The sequence below is a fragment of the Stegodyphus dumicola genome, chromosome 3 (assembly GCF_044657685.1).
Source record: "Stegodyphus dumicola isolate Sdum_Otavi_A_Nest chromosome 3, ASM4465768v1".
NCBI classification, from domain to species: domain Eukaryota; kingdom Metazoa; phylum Arthropoda; class Arachnida; order Araneae; family Eresidae; genus Stegodyphus; species Stegodyphus dumicola.
Window position 1 is genome coordinate 135230579 of NC_140770.1, and position 27318 is coordinate 135257896.

A 27318-nucleotide genomic window follows, 5' to 3' on the forward strand; every position below is an offset into this window, starting at 1 on the left:
AAGAGCGTTTTTGTGATGCTGACGTTATGAAAACGAACGACAAGAGGTTATAAACCTAAAGATTTCCTCTATAAAACACTACTAAACATTTCCTGATAAAGAAATAGATTTATATGCATTTTAATCTGTCTGCTCTTTTTAGGCTAACCTTGAACTGTAAACTTCCGATTAACTAAGGGCAGACTGAATCGGACTCAATATTAACAAAGTTTCTCTTATAAAATCTCTAATAGTATTTATAAGAGAGTTACTTCATTTATCATGTCTTAATTCGATTTCATATGACAATTTTTTATCCACACTATTTCATATTCCGTTACTGAATTCAAGACCCTCATTTCTTCTCTTAAAGCGCGAACAATCATAATGAACACTACGGTAAGGGTTTTAATTTGCATAGAATATTCTGCATAAACGCAGCTTTCCAAGAACCCATTTAATGTTTAAATGGCAAAAACGAAGTTAATTTGCCATTTAAAATAAGGCAAGAAAACATTGTTATAGTCGGAGAATTGTGTTTAAAACTCTATCGAATTGAAGGGGGGGGGAATCATGTATTTAAACGTCTGTCGATTTGGAGGGTAATCATGCGTTTAAAACTCTATCGATCTGGGGGATGTAATCATGTGTTTAAAACACTATCGATTTGGACGGTAATCTCGTGTTTAAAATTCTATCGATTTGGGGGGGGGTAATCAAACAAAACCATTTGAAAATGTGGGAGAAATGAAAACAATTTCCTGCCAAAATAAATGTAGCGCTTTCGGTCGAGGAAAAGAGTAATGAATATAAAAAGGCTAAAATATTAAATTATACATCTGAAAACCTTGGAAAGAAATAATTTGATTTGAAATTTCATGGATAATTAAAGATGATAATCTTTTACGAATGTGAAAATCTTCAAGTAAATCTGATTCACAAACTGAAGAAATTTTACGAATAATTTTTTGTGGAACCCAAATTAAAATTGTTATCGAGCGTTATTATGACAGGGCAGTCGAAGATTTGCTTAGTTTTCTTTTTCGAACATAAGCTTCGTGTTTAAAATTTTAACAGTATTTCAGGTTAACCCAAATTTTATGTTTTAGCTTCGATGATACATGTCAAACTACACTAACAATACATGCTATAAATTCCCAAGAATTAAAATATAAATCTTCCATTGGCATATGTCTCTTACAATTAACTAGCTTAATGATTATAGTGTACAATAATTACATAGAATTTGTTGTGGCAGATAAATGTATAATATTAAGCAATAACACTTACAAAATTATTAGTTCTCTGAATTATTCTTCCGTGTTTAAAAATGCCAGAACTACCAAGAAAATTAAGCATAAAATTACTTATTCTAATATCAGAAGCAGTGGAATATCATTACTTGTTTTCAAAGTTGTTTTATGTAGTCTGTAAATAAAGAATAACAACGATATTACGTATTCAGTTTCTCCTTAAAGTATTAATAATTTACTAACCTCAGTATACATATGTAGAGATAAATGGCCAGGCTTTCTTTTTGTTCAAATCCACAAGTACTGATATTTTTCTAAAAGTTTCCCTCCGTGTCTGAAATGCGGTACAATAATCAATACCATCTGTCTCTCTTGGCAGATTGCCTAAGAACACTTATCGGTGTGCATTTCTATCTTGAATTCGGATGTTGTTCATTAATTTGTTTTCTCTCTCAGAATCAACCGAGCTATTCTTCTGAGCAAATTTATTTTCTTCATATCGTTTCTAAATTTTAAACACTTTCAGATAGCAATAATAGCAGATTTTGCATAGAATTGTTGCAATTTTTTGTTATAATGTTTGACAAAAGTAATTGATGAAGGAGATGGCATATATTTCTGCACAAAAACTGACAAGTTTTAGCAAAGTTTCGCTCTTGAACTTTGTGGCAACGCCTGTTCTTCACAAGCGTTAATTGTGTAAGTGCCTTGGGCCTCCAATTGATCCTGCAGTGACAAAATTAGAGAAAAAAAGAACCAGTGAAAAAAAAATAATTTAACGCAGATTTTGAATAAAACACTGCCGATTATTTAGGGTAATCAGACACAGATCCTTCTTTTTCAGAAGAAAATATTTTTGTGAACGTTCCATATAAATATTTGCAAAAAATTGTAGGAAAGCAAAAACGAACACAGTGCCATTTATCGAGAAAAATAGTAAATGTTGCTATATAGGTTGCTATTGTAAGAATTGTCAAAGAAACTGTTGGATAAACATTGTCAAGGAAACTATTGCACGATTCTAACGCCATCTGTTAGTTGCACATGTGTTTTTCTCTTTACTCCGCCTAGTGCTTTCCATATAAAATTATTGTCTTTCCTTCCAGCTTTGCAATAAAATCTTTGGGGCTGAAGAAGAGCAACCAGTATCTAATTGCTCTAGAAATCGATGGATCTTTTATTCAAACCATGGTCCTGTAGTCCATGGATCGCATGTGTATGCTTGTTGTGAAAACAACGATGGCTGCCGTACAATAATGCAAGGAGATCATATATTGAGTGACATCTCAGAATTTTTCTAGTGCTTACGATTCGTGAGATACAATGGATTGAGCGTTGCATTTTACCGACCTGTCCACTTTACGTGAAATGCTCGAGCACTTTACATGCAAAATAATTTGAAAAACCTCTTACCACAATAAAAAAAAACTTAGAGAGATGAAGCAGACGAATCCTCCATAACAGATTTGAGTTTGTAAATCCATCCCTGCTTTCCCTGCTTATCCCTGCTTTGGGGATATACTTTTCATAAAAGGTTTGCAAGTAATGCAATTAAAAATGACATGACAGGTTGAATAACGGAAATAATTATTTTATTTATATATATATATATGTAATATATTCAGGAGCAGGAATTTTGATGGCGCAGAAGTGTTGATCCATAATGACTAGGAAATTAGAGGCGAAGGCAGATTAAATCTTCAGTTTTATTTTCAGCAACATGTTGCGGCTACAAACAAGTCGGCACATTAAATGTACCTGTTCCAAAGGGTTTACATTTTTGATAACTTTGCAGCAAAAAAGAAGAAGCAGACAGACTGCAGTCCAGCTAAGGCAAAGTGTAGAAAGAAAGTGCGTAATGTTCAGGATGAAGTCTTAAGTCAAACGGAGTTAGTTTTGGTTCTCAAAGCATTTTGTTTGAATAGTTAATATAGCTGTACAATTATCATTGACTGCTTGAGCTTTAGTTCAATTTACATCATCAGAATTACGTAAGAGTCATATGACATAGGTTTTTCTCGAAATCACGCAGTGCAAATAGATGTTGCTATTTTTAGAATAGAGAAGGGAAATTAATTTACGCTGCTAATTTAATCTTTTACATATCTTTTATTTTTCTTACATATGTGTGCGATAAAAACAAAGTCAGAAGTGAAGACTAACAGGATATTTGATGGCGTAGAGGTGTCGATCTATAATGAACAGGAAATTGGAGGAGAAGGCAGATTAAATCTTCATTTTTTATTTTAGCAACATGTTGCGGCCACAAACAAGTTGGCACATAAATTATGCCTATTCCAAAAGACTTACATTTTAGATAAATTTGAAGTAAGACAGAAGAAGCAGACAGAAAGCAATACAGCTAGGCCAAAGCGTGGAAAGCAAGTGCGTTATGTTCAGGGTGAAATCTTAATTCAGAGTGAATAAATTTTGGTTCTCAATGCATTTTGATTGGATAGTTAATATTACTGTAAAATTACTATTGGCTGCTTGAGTTTTAGTTCCATTTACATCACCAGAATTATGTAAGAGTCATATGACATGGATTAATATAGAAATGACGCAGTGCAGAGAGAGGTTACTATTTTTAGAATTGAGAAAGGAAATTTACGCTGCTAATTTAATATTTTAAAAATTCTTTATTTTTCTTACACACACACACACACCATCATATATATATAATAATTTATTTCCTAAACAGTATTGATTAATTGATTATATTATCTCCTAAGTTTAATTAAAGTAGAATTATTTTAAAAGTGTGCATATATATATATATATATATATATATAATTTATTTCCTAAACCGTATGTTACTAAAAAAATGGGCCTATTTCCTGCCTTTAGACTGTCTACTAGCTCTTGGATAGCGAAAATGCCTTTTTCCTTTCTTAAATTCTTAATCATTGCGACACGACAATTAGCCAGAAATTAATTAATTTCCATTCACTAGTATTTTTAAAAAAATCTTAACAGACGGTCTCTCTCAGATAAGAACTCCACAAAATACATCCCTCAAGAATTCCAAGTCCCACCCACTACCATAAATTTCTTCACCCAAGTCTTGCCGACTGATATAATTCAAAGCCCCTACTGCCGCTAAGAATTTTCGGACACCCTACACTTCTGAGTCAGACACAAAGAGAACACACTGCCAACTCCCCCACTAGAAAGAATGTAAGTTACTTAATACCTTTCTGGCCTTTATATCTTCATGTACATTCACTGATCTTATTTATATTATTTTCTATTTTATTTTTATATTATTTTTATGTTCTCTTTGATTTGTTTTTGCAAAGTTTGCATTATTTATCTTTTTTATAATCTTCTATGTTTATTTCAACTTTACTTTGATTTCGATTTCATAATGACAATTTCCAATGTTTAATTTCTACAAATAATATAGTACTCAAATACATAAAGATGATAGTGTCGGGGACGATTACTCGAGTTTTACAAGATTTCTCTACAGTAATTGATTTTTACTCCAAATTGAATTGACTAAAATGCTTCATGAGAATCAGTTCTTTGAGTAACAACTATTCGCGGAAATATTTGGCCTGACTAGAATTGCCGGTTTGGCTTTAATTTATAACTCGAGTAAAGACGAAACACTTTCATATTTACGTATTTCTATCAATTATTGATCATTGAACGGGAGTTGGTTTGTTCCCCTTGAAAAGTCAACTAATTTCCGATCAATGACAATAATTACATGTTTTAATTTTTACTTTTACAATTGTAATATTATTCTTCGTGATGATTTAACTCCAGTCCCCGTTAAAACATTATTAACATTTTGCTTTCAAATTACTTCAAAACATCTTTCAAAATATAACTTACCAGTATGGATGCACACTTTTAAAATAATTCTACTTTAATTAAACTTAGGAGATAATATAATCAATTAATCAATACGGTTTAGGAAATAAATTATTATTAACTAACTTTGCAGCAATTGCGCAAGTAATAATAACTTGTATTCGCACTAAATGGATTTAAGTTCATACAACATTTGATATGCTAAATAGCAGCTATTAGCGCTATTTATCTCTTACCTAATGTACCCACTTTATATATTATCTCCAACCTTTTTAAGTTTTAAAGTTCTTATACAAAAACTTTACTGTATTGAAGGTTAGCAGCCTCCTTACTTTTATATCTTGCTAGTTTAACTCATATTGAAATCACTAAATGTCATTCCACTAGATGACAAACTTGAAAATTTAACGCCATGCCTGCTACAGGTAAACCCAAAAAACAATTTCTATGAAAAACATTTAACTGTATTTACATGATTACATGCGGTACTTGACATATTAAATATATAGGACAGACTAAAAACAATCTTAACTTTCGAATCAATAACCATAGAGCTCAAATCAAAAAATTCAACGCACAAAAAAATAACATTAAAATAAGTACACCATCACAACTTAATACAGCAGAATTAGAACACTTTAAACACCATGACTTCAACTCTATTCAACTTCAGATACTAGATATAATAACCAATCACAAAACACGAATTTTTCAGGAATCTCTCTATATACTAAAACAACGTTCACTTTATCCATATGGACTTAACACTTATATACATAGTCATAGAGATACTTCTAAGAAGTCTATTTTCAGCCAATTTAAACTCTACAGCATCAAAACGCAGAGAGGAAAAAGAGGAAGCAAAATAAAAAATAATGCGAGATTTTTATCCACTTTGGATACACTTGCATTGAAAAAACAATTGAAATGTTTTTTTGACTCAGACTGTTTTCCCAAGAAACTTTTCAACTGGTTACACTCCTGTACTAATAAATTCCTTATCAAACTAAAAAAATTCATTCAAGAAAGCTACGACGACATACAAATCATTAAAGACATGATTCTTGATTTTAGTCTTTTCAGACTCTCTAATAGTCTCACTCAACGCAAAATTTATTTTAAAGTCAATTTTCTGCATCCGCAGTTTGACAATATTCATTTCTCAAGAATCATCAGAGATTGTAAAGATTACTTCCCCGCAGTTGACACTATACCAATGATTGCATTTAAATATCAAAAGACCTTAAGCAACTTGCTTACTAACCACCATGAAATAGATGAAACTGCAGAATGACATTGTAAGACACCAATTTACAGCAATTACGTAGATTCTCATCACCAGCACATAATTACTGGCAACCTGAATATCATACAAAACCATCAACTAAAAACACTAATGAGTTATGGTACAAAATTTAGACCAGTCAGAAACATGACTACAAATTACTGTTACAAGACTTTCGAAAACAACATCAACGAATTTAAAGCAAGCTATCAACTGAATTTTCCCATAGATACCTTCTTAAAATGGAAAGCTAAAATTCTTCAACGCATATCCACAGAAATCAGTCACCTCAAATTTAAAAGTACACTGAACTGGTCGCAACTTACATCTGATATTAGTAAATTAAAACAGCTTTTTACTATTACAAAAATAGATAAAGCAACTAATAACTTTAGCATTATATGAAAACAATTCTACACTGAGATTATTCATAAAGAACTTCTCAACGCAACTACTTATCAATCAGCCAACCTTACAGAAACATCTATAATAAACAGGATTAAAACTTTTCATAAGAAACTCAATATTACTTTCAATGCAAACTACAACAGATTTACTAATCTTTATGCGATTCCCAAATTCCATAAAACACCATTAAAATTTAGATTTATAGCTAATGGAACTAATAATTACAAGAAAAATATAGACTATTATTTTTCAATTCAACTTAATAAAATCTGTAAATTTATTTTCAATGATTGTAACACTAATCATAACTATTGCTGGATCATTCATAATAACACTCCTGTCATTAATACCATTCATACCATTAACATCCAAAACATTAACTGCTATGATTTTGAAAACTTATATACCTCACTTCCTCTAGAAGAAATCTATACCAGTCTACTTGATCTACCAAAACTTTTCCCTAATATACTCAATATCATGACTCTTGACAAATGGAAAACCTACCTAAAATGCACACTTTTTCATAACTACATCAAGTTTCAAAATCAACTTTTTAAACAAGTCAGAGGATTGCCAATGGGCTTACATTCCAGCACCTCGATCTGTAATATCTTTTTATTTGTCAAAGAATTTAACTTCCAAAAAAATCTACAACCACAAGAGTTAAATTACTACAAACACACCTACAGATTTATTGATGACCTTATTACAATTAATAATTTTGGTAAAATTGAAAACTCCGACATTTATCCGAATTGTCTTAAACTTAATAAAACTAATAATTCACAAAATAGCATAGACTTTCTAGATCTTCAAATCATTAACTACAAAAAAATTTTACTTTTTGACAAAACAAGAAACTTCAATTTCAATACTAACAAATTAATAAATTGGAACTCCAACATATCCAAAAAAGTAATTAACAATACTATAATTAATCAAATACAACGAATTAAAACTATATGCACTAATACAATAGATTTACAACGCGAAATTTTGATCCTTATCAAAATTCTCAAAAATAATCTAATTCCCTTTCAATTTATCAACCATTGCCTTAAAAGAGCAGGCGTTAAATACTCACTCTAAATCATTTAACTGATAGGGATATGATAATTTATTCCTAAACCTGAGAAGGCGGTATAAGTTGGATGACTGTCAGTTGAAAGATTTGTATATAGTGTAATTACTCAATTGTATATATTGTAAAAAGCTAATTGTCTTCAGATATATACTGTTACTATACTGTTACTAAAAAAATGGGCCTATTTCCTGCCTTTAGACTGTCTACTAGCTCTTGGATAGCGAAAATGCCTTTTTCCTTTCTTAAATTCTTAATCATTGCGACACGACAATTAGCTAGAAATTAATTAATTTCCATTCACTAGTATTTTTAAAAAAATCTTAACAGACGGTCTCTCTCAGATAAGAACTCCACAAAATACATCCCTCAAGAATTCCAAGTCCCACCCACTACCATAAATTTTTTCACCCAAGTCTTGCCGACTGATATAATTCAAAGCCCCTACTGCCGCTAAGAACTTTCGGACACCCTACACTTCTGAGTCAGACACAAAGAGAACACACTGCCAACTCCCCCACTAGAAAGAATGTAAGTTACTTAATACCTTTCTGGCCTTTATATCTTCATGTACATTCACTGATCTTATTTATATTATTTTCTATTTTATTTTTATATTATTTTTATGTTCTCTTTGATTTGTTTTTGCAAAGTTTGCATTATTTATCTTTTTTATAATCTTCTATGTTTATTTCAACTTTACTTTGATTTCGATTTCATAATGACAATTTCCAATGTTTAATTTCTACAAATAATATAGTACTCAAATACATAAAGATGATAGTGTCGGGGACGATTACTCGAGTTTTACAAGATTTCTCTACAGTAATTGATTTTTACTCCAAATTGAATTGACTAAAATGCTTCATGAGAATCAGTTCTTTGAGTAACAACTATTCGCGGAAATATTTGGCCTGACTAGAATTGCCGGTTTGGCTTTAATTTATAACTCGAGTAAAGACGAAACACTTTCATATTTACGTATTTCTATCAATTATTGATCATTGAACGGGAGTTGGTTTGTTCCCCTTGAAAAGTCAACTAATTTCCGATCAATGACAATAATTACATGTTTTAATTTTTACTTTTACAATTGTAATATTATTCTTCGTGATGATTTAACTCCAGTCCCCGTTAAAACATTATTAACATTTTGCTTTCAAATTACTTCAAAACATCTTTCAAAATATAACTTACCAGTATGGATGCACACTTTTAAAATAATTCTACTTTAATTAAACTTAGGAGATAATATAATCAATTAATCAATACGGTTTAGGAAATAAATTATTATTAACTAACTTTGCAGCAATTGCGCAAGTAATAATAACTTGTATTCGCACTAAATGGATTTAAGTTCATACAACATTATATATATATATATATATATATATATATATATATATATATATTAATGATATATATTAATAAATGTTTTCACCATCTCTACCCGACTCGTAATTTTCTCGAAATTTTCGAACGTGTTTCTTTGTTTTAGGCAAGACCACGTAAATGGACCATATGAATGACTGGTACCCTCCAATTGAAAATTAGCAATAATGTTACCGCTTCAGTAGATAATATCATCTTAAACTTTTCATAGCATCTTCAGTTCTGTTCAACTCTCATGCAGCCAGTCCGTAATCAGAAATCGAAACCAGTTCAAACTATCAGTGTTCAGCGACTTTATCGATCGGTCGCTATTCGGTGCCACCATATAGGTTCCTACCTCATCGAATTCATGTGGCGCCGATGGCAGGAGAATACTCATATACGGTAATGCTAAATGAAACTGAAACCTTTATTCTTTCTCTTTAATTTGAAACTAATATGGTAAGTTTTTTTGTATTTTTGCATTTGACTGTATTTTTTGTTTTATTTTGGATTTAATAAAATAGTCATGCTTTTCGTGAAGCTTTATATATCGTTGGGCCTGCCACTATCTATGAAAATTCTAGCCAACATTTATATTTGTCGCTAAGTGGGACTCGTTAACAGAAAAGTACCTAAATGAAAAATTTTCTTCCATTAGTAGCCGATAAATCGTTCTATCCCAAAACGCCATCAAAGGCCAAATGATTAAAAGAGTTGAAAGCTGGATGTTCGATTCCAGGTGAAAATGTTTGGCTGGGAGGTTGGGTTAAATGGGAAAACCAGCCAGTTTCCATTAGAATATCCTTCACGAAAGAATTCCTCCTTAGGCAGATAGGCCTTATTGCTTTGCCATACTCAGATAACTTTGCCTATGATCCCCAAGTATTTATAATTTAACGCGGCAGGTGCACTGCATCACCGGTCATTGTTATAGGATGTTGCAGAGATGGAGGAATGAGTGGGAAAAGTCACTAAGATGGAAGATGTGGCGATGGGGTGCGTTCGAAGGAAGAAACCAGTATTCCCGGTCACCTTCTGTGTTTATGTAGTGCCTTTTGCATTCAGCATAAGCTTTTGAATTTTTTTTTTTTTTGGTCGTTTACTTTTTTAAATTATGCTTTCTAAACTCGTTATTTAATTTACCTCTTTACATCGCTACACAATTGCAGAACGAGTACTTGAACGAGTAGAACTATGAAACGATAAAGAAAAGGTACAACAGAAATAAAAAGGTACTGTCTACTTAAATAATAAGTCTAATTGTGTACTATACTGTAAAAGAATAATAACTGGTCTAATACCACATCATGAGGTAAGTCTAAGTAAGCTATAAATAATCTTATCTAATATTTTAAGTATTAGGCTGCACATGTAAGTACGGTGAAGTTTCCAGAAGAATATATAAAGATAAAAACATCGTTTTATGCAGGAACCAATACAATAAATTCAGATTCCTTCGGTCAACTATGGTATGATTAAAGAGGCCACCCAACCGGGATGGTGGTTAGTGACTCTGACGTGTACCAAAGGGGAAAAGTTCGAATCCAGAAGGCATGGATGTTTGCAAATGTATACAGTGTCTGCACGTCATGGGGACACGCAAAATATGCGCGGAGTTGAAAGTCCTCTCGAGAGGATGGTAATAGGGAAAAAAGAGTAGGAGATCTTCGGAGCCGTTCGACCGGGGGTGGGTTTCCTTCGAAATTTGGGGCGGAACTGAGGAAAGTCGTACTGTCACCTGTAGAGTGCCCAAGGCTCTTGCCAACGACATGCGCAGTCTTGTTTCTTTGCCACGATGAATTACGTGGGCTTGTTTTGATATCAGACAAGCAAGGTTAATCGCAACAACAACACAACAACATGATTAAATAGAAAATGTAATACTATTACTTATGTCATTAGCTCCATAAGTATTCTATTCTTCTGCTTTAAAACTAGCATTACACTAAAGCTATGTGTATCTGTAGGTATTAAAAGACTTTATGGTTAAAAAGCATTTACAGTTCATTATTCCCATAATAGAACGAAAGCATTACAAACAAGATATACAAACCCTAAATCCAGAAGACAAAAACATTTATAGAACGTTGCCTTACTGCTGACACATATAATTTATTATCTGTCTATTTTAACATCTTTAAAACGTTGTCTTGCCTCTGCCATTTATTGTTTGCCTAAAAATCTTTAGAACTCTGTCTTACCGTTGCCACTTATTTACAATTCATATTCTCTAACACCTTTAGAACTCTGTCTTATCGTTTTGCCACTTATTTACAGTCCGTATTCTCTAACATCTTTAGAACTCTGTCTTACCGTTTTACCACTTATTTACAGTCCGTATTCTCTAACATCTTTAGAACTCTGTTTTACTGTTGCCACTAATTTAAATTCATTGTTCTCTAACATCTTTAGAACTCTGTCTTACCGTTGGCACTAATTTACAGTCCGTATTCTATATCATCTTTAGAACTCTTTTTTACTGTTACAAATTATTTACTATCTGCCTATTTTAAACAATTTTAGAGCATTGCTTTTAACAGAAATTTTAAATAAAGGTTTCATTAGAGGTATCGCCGTAGATATGCTAGTTTTCTTAAAGTGAAAAATAAAGGTAAATGCACTATTTTATAAGCGCATGATATTTAGATAGTCAGGCAAACAAAATTAAAGCATGCAACGCCAGTCGAGGGTAAATCTGACATTCGTCTTCTTGCAGGCCCATTCTTTACTTCGAAACTCAAATATTGCGGTATAATAACAAAGCAGACGACGTTTTATTGAAAAAAATTCAAATACCTCTATTTTCAAGCTGAATTTTGAGAGTAGCTGGTCTTTCAGGTAATAAAATATAGCGGATTTGTGAGCAAATATTTAAAAACTATAGCCCCGTTTTTTTTTTTTTTTTTTTTTTTTTTTTTTTTTTTTTTTTTCATTTTTCTACCTTACGGTACTTTTCTTATCGAAATCAACTATACAAGAAGAGCAGCATTCTTCTGCATCCTGAAAAATATCGATTAATTTCCTACTCCTGAATTGAACATCGAATTTACATAAATGGGAGAAACATTTAAGAAATCGAAACTTATAGTTCCATGCAGAAATAAAAAAATTCTGAATGTTCTCTGTTCTATTTCTTTCTGCAACATTAAACAAGGCAATGGTTATGTGGAATAAAATGCATTTTAGGAAAGGATTTTTGTATTTCTGAACGTTCACCTGAATGCAAAACTACTGTCGTCTGAAAAATTTAAAGACAGGAGCGATGTATTTTTTGTAACCATTAACCTAGCTTAACATAGCTGCTTATAATATATATATATAACATAATAAAAGCACAAAGAAAAGACGGAGCAGTGTCGATGCGTGATTAGACCCATATTGAAGAAGAATTTTGATTGCGTAGTATTTAAAGAACTTGGCAGTCGAAGCAGTTTTAATTCCATTTTTATTTCCAATTGATATTTGTGGCCACAATCACTTGGCACTCTAGTCGTGCTTTTCCACAGAAGATTTACATTTTTGATATTGTTGAAATAAAAAGCAAGCCAGCGAAATTACATCTTAGCACAGTAGAGAGCAAAAGCTGAAGTGCGTAGTTATGAAAGATGGAAGCATGCGAAGAGAAAAGTTTTGGTTTACAATTCGGTGATTGGTCGTCAAGAGGCATCTGGTATTAACGGTTACGTAAGATCGCTTGATTAATTTGAATGACACAATGCAGATAAGTTATTACGATTTTAGAATAGAGAGGAAGAATTAATGTTTATAGTTATATTACAAATCTGATTCATACATTATCTTACATATTTCCCCCCTTCAAAAAGAAAAAGGCGTAGCGACAGAGAAGCCTTTTTAAAGAGAAAGAGTTAAAACACTAGCAAATGTAAAAAAAAAAAAAAATAAAAATAAAAAATAAAAATAAAAATAAATCATAAAATTTTTGTCCTGTTAAGTATAATTTATAAATATAAATTTTTTTAAAATAAATTTTTAATTTTTAGAATCCTACTGAATTTTTCAGCATTTCAGTCCAAAAGTCTTTTTGTTTGAGGATTCACATAATCATAATTCTTCAGGGAAGGTTCTTGTTATTACAGAATATCACAAAAAACTCTTACATAATCATTACTTATAATTAAATGTAATGCACATAAATATTTATGATACTAATTTTCATATTGATAAATTATAATTTAACATCAGATTTTCAGAATTTATGGTTTCACCGTTATCATCTTTCATTTACAATTCCTGTATTTTACCAAACTGGAAGCCTCGCAATACTTCTAAACAAACATATCCATCAATAGGACTGTCCTCTTGAGCTACCCAGTGTGTTCTATGCACTGGTGGCCCAGGGTGCCTAGACAGTTACTTGAAAAGGCCTCCGTTCCTTGCATTAAGGTAACTGGCCTTTGAGAACTGCATTAATACATTCCATAATAAAAAATATAATAATAATAATAATAATATAAAAAATTTACATGCATTCATAAAATGATAGCCTCCAACGTTATCTTACTTGAAAAGGGTGAAGGGAACAACTGTACAGAGGTAATTACAGGCCTCTGTTGAAGGAACCAGTACACCCTCATCATACTATACTTAACACACAATAACCCATAAATTTTAACATGCTTTTACCATAATTTCCTATTACACATCTGTAATAATTTCACTTATTTTTTACACCTACTTCAGTTTTAGAATAATTATAAAATTCGTATTCAAAATTCTCAACAAAATTTCAAAAACATAAAAACTTATCTTAATATCCTTCCCTATGAATAATTTAAATAGATTAAAATTCGTTACTTAATTTGTTCCCACATAATTATGAAAAATTAGAAAAATTAATGAACAAGAATTTCAGATTTTTTCAAAACAAATTGCACAAACTTTAACCAAAGTTGAAATGAAAACTTTAGAATTAGCAGAATATTAAATTATTTAGTTCCTGAGTTAGGTTCACACGAATGTAACAGTTTTTGAGCTATTGAAAAAGCGGAAGTGCAAATAATTTTCTGTCGCACATACTTGCAAATACTAACTCAGATCAACCTTGAACCAGCTGTAATGCTTAATTCCTAAACGGTAATTCACTGATGATTTCCTTTTCACTAGGCATTCGAACTTCTCAATTTATCGAGAGATTACTTTCAATCTGTAAACACTATGCGTGATTATTTTTTTGAAGCACTTGCAAAACACCACAGCAGAAGAATTATCTGTTATTTTTTAAACACTCAAAAAACAAATTTGATGATTCACTTCTTTCACATTATCTTGGATTTAACACAAAACGATGATTTAAAGAGCTGAACTAAATTTTTCCCAGGCTGCAGGAAACTATCCTACCGGCTTAATTGTAATAATAAAATCACAAGAAAAAGACGGAGCAGTGTCCGATGCGTGATTAGACCCATATTGAAGAAGAATTTTGATTGCGTAGTATTTAAAGAACTTGGCAGTCGAGGCAGTTTTAATTCCATTTTTATTTCCAATTGATATTTGTGGCCACAATCACTTGGCACTCTAGTCGTGCCTTTCCACAGAAGATTTACATTTTTGATATTGTTGAAATAGAAAGCAAGCCAGCGAAATTACATCTTAGCACAGTAGAGAGCAAAAGCTGAAGTGCGTAGTTATGAAAGATGGAAGCATGCGAAGAGAAAAGTTTTGGTTTACAATTCGGTGATTGGCCGTCAAGAGGCATCTGGTATTAACGGTTACGTAAGATCGCATGATTAATTTGAATGACGCAATGCAGATAATTTATTACGATTTTAGAATAGAGAGGAAGAATTAATGTTTATAGTTATATTACAAATCTGATTCACACATTTTTATCTTACATATAAGTCGACAGGATTCCTCTTTCTTTGTTAGAACGTTATGACGTATTAAAGTTTAAAGTCAATCGTATCTAATAGTTCAACTACTGAATAAGTTATTTGATTAACTTCATCTGGAAAAAGTCATCTGCTATAAATTAAAATAAAGATATGCTTGCTGTTAAAAGTGAAAAGTCCTGAGTCGTCATTTTTCTCCGTACTTCAATCATCCCAGCTTCCTCAACCATCTGCCAGAACGTGTAATGGAATAGCCTCACCATTCGCCCACGATGTGATGGAATAACTGAAAACATTACATATATATATATATATATAGTTTAATCTATATATAGCTTATAATATATACAGTTTAATATATAATTTTCATAAAAAAGGTTTTATTTAAAAACTCATAAAATAACTAAGAAATTAAAAGGAAAATAAGGAATTTAAAAATGAATCTTTGTAGAAAAAGCTTTTGTTTAAAACTCATAACGATTACTGGAGTAAAAAGGAGAAATATAATTTATCACACTTTTAATTGGAATGAAAGATTAAATAATTATTTTTTTCGAAATTCATAATTAATAACTGTAATGTTTTCAGTTATTCCATCACATCGTGGGCGAATGGTGAGGCTATTCCAATGCACGTTCTGGCAGATGGTTGACGAAGCTGGGATGATCGAAGTACGGAGAAAAATGACGACTCAGGACTTTTCACTTTTAACAGCAAGCATACCTTTATTTTAATTTATAGCAGATGACTTTTTCCAGATGAAGTTAATCAAATAACTTATTCAGTAATTGAACTATTAGATACGACTGAGTTTAAACTTTAATACGTCATAACGTTCTAACAAAGAAAGAGGAGCATAGCGAAAGCGTTAGCAGGACGAAGGCGAGAAGGCATCTGTCTAGGAGAACTTATGACGCAGCATTTATACGAAAGGTTATGTAACAGAGTAGCTTCTAGAAAAATGTAGAAAAACTTATGACGCAGCATTTATATGAGGAGGTTATGTAATAGGTGTGAATGTTCTAGAAGGTAATGGTCTAAGGGGAGATGCTGAATTGCAGAAAATTAATTAAAGGATGCTGGTTCGCAAAGAGCAGAGCCATCGTATTTTTTTTTTATTTTACATCTTTCCTCCCCCCCCCGTCAAAAAAAGAGGCCGGGGTGAGAAAAGCATTAGTACAGGAGTGAAGCAAAAGTATGAGAAAAGACATGAAAACATCCAGAACATAGCGTACAAGCTTTAACTATGGCCTATCATAGTTCATGACTTTCTCATATAAAATTTTGACTTTATAGTATATGAAATTTTGAACATTAAAACAATGATTTATAAATAAATATACAATATATGACTAATTTTAAGACTATAACATAATAAATATGGAATACTGATAAGTAAATAAGTTATAATTACAAAAGTCCCCAATTTTGTTAAAAATGTCCATTTTTTTTTTTTTTTTTTTTTTTTTTTTAAAGTCCTTTTCATAAAAAGAGTTCGAATAGAATGAAAATATCTGGTAAAATCTCTAAATGCCATACAGTCTACAAATATGATGCATGTTGATAGTTCACAAATATGATGCATTTTTTCCTCTCATCGTAAAGATTGACATGTTTTACACTTCAATACAAAATATTATACTTATTCAAAAAACAATTCAATATAAATAATACAATTATACACTAGAACATGAACACTTTGACTTTAAAACTATGGCATGTCCTCGCCAACAGATCAGCGTGAAAACTTGCTGATGGTTGGGGTGTGCTAGGTTATGTAAGATAAAAATGTATGAATCAGATTTGTAATATAACTATAAACATTAATTCTTCCTCTCTATTCTAAAATCGTAATAACTTATCTGCATTGCGTCATTCAAATTAATGATGCGATCTTACGTAACCGTTAATACCAGATGCCTCTTGACGACCAATCACCGAATTGTAAACCAAAACTTTTCTCTTCGCATGCTTCTATCTTTCATAACTACGCACTTCAGCTTTTGCTCTCTACTGTGCTAAGATGTAATTTCGCTGGCTTGCTTTCTATTTCAGCAATATCAAAAATGTAAATCTTCTGTGGAAAGGCACGACTAGAGTGCCAAGTGATTGTGGCCACAAATATCAATTGGAAATAAAAATGGAATTAAAACTGCCTCGACTGCCAAGTTCTTTAAATACTACGCAATCAAAATTCTTCTTCGATATGGGTCTAATCACGCATCGACACTGCTCCGTCTTTTCTTTGTGGTTTTATCATGTCAATTAAGTCGACAGGATGTATCCTCTACGTGGGAAAAAAGCTCCTGTATTTATTTCTAACGCGCTTCTAAATTCAACAGTGGGTCAAGGACAGTGTGTGATCGTCTTATGCTTTGGCTTCTTTTCCGGCGGTGCTTAAGTGTTTTACTTCGGCTCCAAAGTTATGCGTTTTATCAAGTGCTTCTAAAGTGATTTATTTAGTGTTCAAATTGATGTGTATGCGAACTCTTAAATTCAAGATTTTGTGATTGGAATGTTAACACGCTCAAAAACGGCAAAAATGTCAACTGATAAGAAAGAATCCGTAGCTATTGTGGATACAGTGAAATTTCAATTCCCTATTTTTAATGGCACAAGTACAAATTTTCCAATAGACAAATATCTTCTATTGTTTGAAGAGAAATGTGCCGCAAAGAACATTCCAGAAAAGGAAAAGAAATTTGTTTTCTCAAAGTGTATTAGAGGAGAGGCTTTAGCCCTCTATTTACGTGATTGTTTATATAAAGACTGGGACAACATAAAGGCTATTTTCGAGACATACTTCACAACATCGGAATCTGTTACTTTTAGTGATTTTGTGTCTTTAAAATACGAGAAATTTAATAATGTTGATGTTTATTTTCGTAATAAGTTGAAATTAGCAGCCAGCTTGAAACTACCTGATTCCACAATAGTGGAAGAACTTACGGAAGGACTTCCTGAGTCTCAAAGAATGCTGTTAACAGTGCAAAACATAGACACACCGAAAGACTGGATTACTCTTGCTAGGAAACTGTTTCCAGTTCAGATGCCGTTGGATGGTCTAGGAAATAATAATTATCAATTTGTTTCTCCAAGGCAAACTGTTCCGAGGTGCTATTATCCCAGACCAGTGCAAGCCACTCCTTATCAAAGTTTCTATAGTGTGAGACCTTTTAATTATCAACAAGTGCAATACCGACCTCTACAGTATGCGTATCGGCCAATTCGATATCCACAATTACCTGCTATTAATTATAACACGGTTCCTAAAAGAGAAGTTAAAACATGATATTACTTTAAAGTGAATGTCCAAATTGGACAGGAAAAAATTCCCAGTATTATTGATACGGGATCACAAATTAACGTTTTACCGTTAAAAAGTTTTAATAAAATTAGTGATAAATTTAGAGAAATTTCAGTGAAATCTCATGATAAAATATTTTCAATATCTAGTCAAGTTCATATAGAGAAAATAATCAAAGTAAAGTGTAAAGTAGGTAAAATAGAAAATAATGTGATATTTTATGTAGTAGATTCAAATTTTGAATTATTTATTGCTTTCATCACCATGTGTTTCATTATTTAAATTACAATTGAATTTTCATAATTATGAAGTGTATCAGCTTGGAAAACAGGTAAGTAAAAATGTTAAAGTAGACAAGTTTTTCCAAAATAATTATGTATGTAAAAATGATATCAGTGCTGAACAACCTAGTAAATATTTTGATAATAGCGAAAATTTTGTATGTAAAAATGATCTTAGTACTAAAAATTGTGGTAATTATTTTGAAAATAGTAAAAATTCTGATAGTAAATTACAGAAATTGTTGAATGATTATAACCATATATTTGCAAAAAGTAAATATGATGTTGGTTGTATAATGGTTGAACCTCCCAGAGTTATATTAACTTCTGAATTACCAATAGCCTATAGACCATATAGAGCATCTCCTAAAGATAATAGTGAAATTAAAAAACAAATAGATGATTTGTTAAAAGCTGGAATTATTAAACCTTCTTATAGTCCTTATGCTGCTCATGTAACTTTAGCTTATAAGCGAGACGAGCAGTCCAGAAGCAGATTGTGTATTGATTTCAGGAAGCTTAACCAAATTACTAAAACTGATTCTGAACCTATTCCTAGAATTGATGCTGTATTAGATCAATTCACAAATGCAAAAATCTTTTCTACATTGGATTTAGCATCAGGCTATTGGCATATAAAATTAAATTAAAAGTATACTGCAAAATTGGCATTCACTACAAATTTTGGGCTGTATGAGTTTACTAGATTACCTTTTGGTTGGAAAAATTCCCCAGCTGTTTTCCAACGAGCTCTTAGACAAATTTTAAACAAATATCAGATTCAATTTGCTTTAAATTATTTTGATGATATTATAGTATTCTCTCCAAATTTTGATGAACATTTAAATCATCTTAAAATAATATTTGATATATGTGAGAAAGAGAATATAAAATTAAAACAATCTAAATGTAATTTTGCTAAAGAAAAAATAAATTTTCTAGGATATGAAATTCAAGCAGGTAAATACCAGCCGAGTAATGCAAATATAGAGGTTATTAAGAAATTGCAACCCCCTAAAAATATCAAATAATTACAAAGATTTTTAGGAAGTATTAATGTTTATCATAAATTTATTCAAAATTATGCTAAAATTAGAGCCCCATTAACAAATTTACTTAAGAAAGATACTCCTTATAATTGGACTGATGAATGTCAAAAAGCTTTTCAAAAATTAAAAGATGCATTGATTTCTAGACCTATATTAACTTTGTTTAATCCTAAATATCCCTGTCATGTATTTGTTGATGCGTCCAAAGAAGCTGTTGGTGCTGTTTTAAAACAAGAACATCCTGATGGTAGTTTACATCCAATTGCTTTTCATTCTAGAAAATTAAGATCTTATGAACAAAATTATGCCATTACTGAGCTGGAATGTTTATCTATTATTGATGCAATTGATAAATTTTATTATTATTTACATGGTAACCATTTTACTGTACATACTGATCATGCTGCTTTGGTTTGGCTTAAAAATATAAAACACCCTACAGGTCGTCTATTTAGGTGGTCTTTAAAATTATCTATGTATGATTTTGATATAAAATATAAAAAAGGATCTACTAATGTTGAAGCTGACATGCTCTCTAGAAATCCCATGTGTCAACATTTAAGATTGCAAGTTAATTTATTATCATTAGAAGAAATAAAAGAATATCAAAATTTAGATAATGTTTGTAATACTAAGTATAGGAAAATGAATGATGTCTTAACTATTAAAAAACAGGGATTGTACAAAATTGTGACCCATGTCTCTACGTACGAAATTACTTGAAAAGCCCCATATACAATTTGGTCATACTGGTGTATCATCTATGCTAAATTTGTTATTTCCACAATATTATTGGCCAGGAATTGTTCAAGATGTTAGAAATTATTGTAAACATTGTGAAGTATGTCAGTTTAATAAGAAAAGTAAACAAAAGAAATTTAGTTTAATGCAAAATTTACCATCAGTTAGTGAACCTTTTGAAATATTATCTATTGATACTGTAGGTGGTTTAAATTATTATAATTCTACTAAAAAGTATATTCAAATAATTATTGATCATGCAACTAGATATATCTGGACTTTTGCTTCCAAAAGTGTAACTACAGATACTTATATAAATTGCTTAAAACAAATTTTCCAAATTCAGGTCCTAAAAAGATTTTAAGTGATAGGAACGCTGTTTTTACATCTTCAAAATTTAAGCACTTTTTAAGGAATCATAATGTAAAACAATTGCTAACTACTGCAAATACACCCCAAACTAATGGTAAAATTGAACGTGTTAATCAAACTATTATAACTAGATTAAAATGCAAACTAAATTCTTATCACGGTAATATAGCATGGACAAAATTATCACCCCAAGTAACTGAAGAGTATAATAATACCCCTCATTCTGTAACAAAATTCCCTCCATCATATTTAATGTATGGAAAATTACCTTATGATTCCTTAATTCAAAATCAAGAATTGTATCCGTCAATAGAAGAAGCCAGAAAAATAGCTCAAAAGAGATCTGATGATTATCATAATGTAAATAAAGAAAGATATGATATTCATTTTAAACCTAGTAATTTTAAAATTGGTGATTTAGTAATGTATGAAGAATTTCAATACCATAATACACGTAAATTATCTCCTCCATTCTCAGGACCTTATAAAATTTTAAAACAATATTCTGAAGTTACTTATGAAATAGATAAACCTAATCTTAACTAAAAAGAAATCAGAAATTGTTCATTCAACTAGATTAAGACCTTTTAATCCAGCAAGTGAGTTTAAGTTAACTGTCAGAAATAGTAGAATTCCTATCTCTGTTGAAAATTAAAATTAATTTTTTAAAAATTCTCTTTTAAACATTTTCCTGATTATGACCTTTAATACCTGATTTAGACTTAAACCCTAACTATGACAAGTTATTTTCCCGACTGTGACAAATTATTCTCCCGATCTTGACCTTTTATATCTTTCACATAATTTGAATTATTTTGTAGCAAAAATTTTCTTTTTATTGTAGGATAATATTTGTTTCTAATTTACAACATTATAAAAAAGACTTTAACTTGATTATACAAGTTATACGTCTTATAATTTTGATTTTATATGATCTTTTATTTTTCTAACACCACTTTGAGGTAATGTACAATGCCAAAAACCAGTTACCTTCTATTAGGCAACGGAAGTTTTTCGATATTTGTACCTAGCACCCTCCAACCATCAGCAAGTAATCACGCTGATCTGTTGGCGAGGACATGCCATAGTTTTAAAGTCAAAGTGTTCATTTTCTAGTGTATAATTGTATTATTTATTTTGAATTGTTTTTTGAATAAGTATAATATTTTGTATTGAAGTGTAAAACATGTCAATCTTTACGATGAGAGGAAAAAATGCATCATATTTGTGAACTATCAACATGCATCATATTTGTAGACTGTATGGCATTTAGAGATTTTACCAGATATTTTCATTCTATTCGAACTCTTTTTATGAAAAGGACTTTAAAAAAAAAAAAAAAAAAAAAAAATGGACATTTTTAACAAAATTGGGGACTTTTGTAATTATAACTTATTTACTTATCAGTATTCCATATTTATTATGTTATAGTCTTAAAATTAGTCATATATTGTATATTTATTTATAAATCATTGTTTTAATGTTCAAAATTTCATATACTATAAAGTCAAAATTTTATATGAGAAAGTCATGAACTATGATAGGCCATAGTTAAAGCTTGTACGCTATGTTCTGGATGTTTTCATGTCTTTTCTCATACTTTTGCTTCACTCCTGTACTAATGCTTTTCTCACCCCGGCCTCTTTTTTTGACGGGGGGGAGGAAAGATGTAAAATAAAAAAAAAATACGATGGCTCTGCTCTTTGCGAACCAGCATCCTTTAATTAATTTTCTGCAATTCAGCATCTCCCCTTAGACCATTACCTTCTAGAACATTCGCACCTATTACATAACCTCCTCATATAAATGCTGCGTCATAAGTTTTTCTACATTTTTCTAGAAGCTACTCTGTTACATAACCTTTCATATAAATGCTGCGTCATAAGTTCTCCTAGACAGATGCCTTCTCGCCTTCGTCCTGCTAACGCTTTCGCTATGCTCCTCTTTCTTTGTTAGAACGTTATGACGTATTAAAGTTTAAAGTCAGTCGTATCTAATAGTTCAATTACTCAATAAGTTATTTGATTAACTTCATCTGGAAAAAGTCATCTGCTATAAATTAAAATAAAGATATGCTTGCTGTTAAAAGTGAAAAGTCCGGAGTCGTCATTTTTCTCCGTACTTCAATCATCCCAGCTTCGTCAACCATCTGCCAGAAGGTGTAATGGAATAGCCTCACCATTCGCCCACGATGTGATGGAATAACTGAAAACATTACATATATATATCATAAAAAAACACAAGGGAAAGGAAAAGACAGAACACTGTAGATGCGTGATTAGATCCATATTGAAGAAGAATTTTGATTGCGTAGTATGCTAGTAATGCTAACTTGGTAATATCTAAAGAACTTGGCAGTCGAGGCAGTTTTAATTCCATTTTTATTTCCAATTGATATTTGTGGCCACAATCACTTGGCACTCTAGTCGTGCCTTTCCACAGAAGATTTACATTTTTGATATTGTTGAGATAGAAAGCAAGCCAGCGAAATTATATCTTAGCACAGCACAGAGCAAAAGCTGAAGTGCGTAGTTATGAAAGATGGAAGCACGCGAAGAGAAAAGTTTTGGTCTACAATTCGGTGATTGGTCGAGAGGGATCTGCATTATGGGTTAAGTAAGATAGCATGATTAATTTGAATGACGCAGTTTAGACTTAAGCGCTATTTTTAGGACAGATAGAGGAAGTTCTCAAATGAAATAGAAAATAATGGAAGTTATAGAGAATTAAGTTTAGAAGTTTGCTTTCATATTTTTTATCTTACATCTCTTGCTAGGAAACTGTTTCCAGTTAACCCTCCAGACGGCAAGGCCGTATATATGCGTTCGAAAATAATGGCTCTCATAGCGGCAAGGCAGCATATATGCGTCCAAATATTTTTGTCCTCATGGCGGCAAGGCAGCATATATACGTAAACCTAAATTTTGGCACGAAACGGCAAAGCAGCATATATACGGCCTGTCTCAGAATGCCCTCCCCTCACTGCTCTTAATGTAAACTGACAGGTGATAATTTTTCTCTGCGGGAGGTAATTGAGGAGAGGAAACTATCTATTCGCTAGGGGCAAATGGGTTTTATCGTTAGGTTTTGAATAACAGTTCGAAATAAATAGCCCGTTCAAAACTTCCAGCTGTTCTGTGCTTATACCAGCTATAGTAAACTTAAATGTTTATATATAAATGTAAAGAGAATTTTCATTTTCCAGCTTAATTATTCTCCAAATTTTAGATGCAGTTTGGCAAAATGTAATTGGAATTAAAATTAAAATTGCAAGAAACTGCAACAATATTTTGAAATATGTGATTTCAATTATATTGCAATTGTAATTAGCTTCGCAATTACAATTAGAAAGTAAGTACTTTTTAAATGCAACAATAATGTATGTAATTGCATTTTAATTCTTAAGTCTTACAATTACAATGCAATGATAACCTTAAACATTATAATTATATAATCTAATTACAATTAAAAATTTTATTGCATCTAATCACAACTACGGTAATATTAGCTAATTATAACGTAATTTTAACTGCAATTGCAGTTGGTAATTATAACTACGTAATTAGGAAAGTAATTGTCTCTGATAATTAGAATTACTTAACATAGTGAAATTATGATGATAATTGTAATTCTAAGTGTAGTATGCAATTGTAACAAAATTATGCAATTACTAAGTAGTTATAGTTAAAAAGTAGCTGTTTTTTTAATTACAATTACAATTTACGTAATTTCATTTAAATTACAATTACTTTATATTTGTGAAATCCAATTTCATATTCAATGCAACTGCAATCATATAATCTAATTACAATTAGACTGTCATTGTAACTCCAGTAAGTAATTATAATAATGTAATTAGGATAGCAATTGTTTCTGATAAAAGCAGTTACGTAGCCCAGAAAAATCATGATCTTAATTGCAAATGTAATTTCAGAATGCAATTGAAAACACATAGTAATTGGAATAATATTATGCAATTATCTTGCAATTACAATGTAACAATTTTTAATTACATATACAATTTACTCATATGCATTTTAATTATAATTGCATTTTAATTGTGAAATCTAATTGAATAAACAGTATAACTGTAATTATATAATCTAATAAAAATTACAATGCAATTGTAATGACCTCTTAATTAAAATTGCGCAGCAGATGATTGTAACTATTTAATCAGAAAAACAACTGCCCCTTATAATTTCAGTGACATAGGCTAAGGAAATCGTGATAATTTTTGAAAATTACAGTCAATAATATTATATTCGAAATGTTTCTGCATTTTGGATAATGAGTTTTTAAATAATACAACGGGATAATCACCTATAAGAAAAATATTAATATTTTCTGTCATGTCTTCTGAATCATCTTACATATATTGTAGTTTGTGGTACCAGCATAAATAGGAGTTTATTTAAAGGAAATATTTTATATAGACCGAAATGCACATAACGTTAGTAAGCAAATATGTATGTTTATGATCTTCGATATACATGTGAACTTAAATTACAAGATTAAGGGAAAGCAAGCAAAGAGCTTATGCCAGTGCAAAGGGATGTTTTCGCAAAGGATATGTTACGGGACGCTTGTCTTGTTTACATTACACAAGAAATAAATCATAAAAATTATATTTATATCCTTTTCTTTTCAGAAAGGTTTGGTTTGGTTTATTTAATTATGGCAAAACACACTAGGGCTATCTGCCTATGAGGAGGGATGCCTTCGTGGAGGACTTTCTAAGGGGAACTGGCTCGTATACACGGTACACATGGGGAAAACCACGAAAACAGCCAGCCCGTTCGCGAGATTCGAACCTCGGACCGAACTACCAGTGTTCAGCAACTTTACCGCTCGGCCGTTGGTGGGTCTCTTTTCAGAAAGGAGATCATCAAGGACTAAACTAAGCCTCATAATTTTATCCAACCTATTGCTTTAGCTGGTAAAAAAGGATTCTGATCAGCAATCAGTATGCTTAATTGCTGTGTGTATTAGACATTTTACTAAATCCATTTATTATGAATTACCGCCCAGACAGTAAAGCGGTTCGTGACTCTGGTTGCCGTACCGAAGAGCCTGGGTTCGAATCCCGGATAGAGCATGAATGTAATTTCTTCGTCCTCTTCATAGGTGGCAACGGTGGTCCACGTATTAGTTCCCTCCTTAATAACATGACCGGCCTTAGTAGTGATCAATGTCTATAAACGGCTACTACCTGCCATTGGAAAAAAAAATTTACGAATTGGTCTTTTATTCAACATAACACACATTTTCCATAAATAGTTAAAATGCATTATTCAGTTACAAGTGAAAGTACTTGCATGAACTATTTTCCATCATTGTTTCACGTAAGAACAAATAAAAGTACAATTTTCTTATGCACCGGTGATTGTCATATTATTTGGATTACGGTAAAGATTGCAAAGATGCTTCTGTGGAGGACTTTCTAAGGGAAACTGGCTCATGTTCACATCACCCGTTAATAAAAGCAGAAAAAGATCTTTACTTAATTGAATGCAACGAAACGTTTAAGAAGAATGATGTACTCATAGAGAACTTTCTAAAATAAAATGATTTGTATTCATGTTACACATAAGGAAATCCACGGAGCTATCTAAACATTTAGATTGTTTGCCAAAATGGGCATCCGATTTGAACTAGTAGTATTCAAAAGACGACTTATTACTCTGCTGAGCGAAAAATCTCATTGCTTTTGAAGTTATATTGTAATTCGAACAATCATTGTATTACAATTATTATTATTATTTTTTCCCCAAAGGCAGATTGTGAACAGTTACAGTGCAACACATTCCATTAGTCTATACAAGGCCAGAAGTTGCAGTCACTTTATTATGGAGGCATCTAATATGTGGGATCATCGCCTCCTATGAAAGGACGAACAGTTAAAGCCATGCCTTCTCCGGGATTCGAACCCAGGCCCTTCGGCATCGCAGTCAGGCTTCCCTAACCACTATACCATCTGGGCGGCACAATTACAATTATTAGTTGTAGTTTTAACTACAATGAATAACCAGCTTTTCTCAGTCAATAACAGATAGCTTAAACTTTAAAGATAAATGGAAGGTCTTATAATTTGTCGAATGGCAATATTCTACGAAAATGTAGTCTCCAGGATTTTCGAAGTTTAATTACAGCCTTACATTTCGCATACTCGCAGCACTTGCCCAAAGGCTGTTCCAAGATTATTTCTGTTCACCTCATTCATTAATTTTGGAGCAGAATCATGTCTAGAGACATTTTTTTCTGAGGACAGTATTTTATATAATAGAAAAAATAATAATAATAATAATAATAATGCGTCTCCCTCAAGGTGCAGGAAACAACAAGTACTGATAAATTTAATTGAAATTACAATTATAATTTTAGTTAATACAAATACAATGTTACTTTAACGGTTAGAATTACATTATAGTTCTAATGGCAAAAATATCAAATGAGTGTTATAGATTAGTATACTTTTACTTATCACAATATTAAACTTTTAATACCGTTT

The 27318-nt window shown here is 31.4% G+C and overlaps 1 protein-coding gene across 2 annotated transcripts in view; it reads right to left on the bottom strand.

Annotated features, from left to right (window-relative positions):
• The window catches only part of LOC118181191 (regulator of G protein signaling 7-binding protein A-like), a 287634-nt gene that overhangs the window by 112564 nt on the left and 147752 nt on the right, over nucleotides 1-27318 (bottom strand). Inside the window, exon 1 of one of the 2 annotated variants that reach the window (XM_085813338.1) lies at nucleotides 15261-15326. The exons of the other annotated variant lie outside the window; for it this stretch is intronic. The gene's annotated coding sequence lies outside the window, so the exon portion shown is untranslated. Of the gene's footprint in view, nucleotides 1-15260; nucleotides 15327-27318 lie in introns of those variants that run through there. 2 annotated transcript variants of the gene reach the window in all.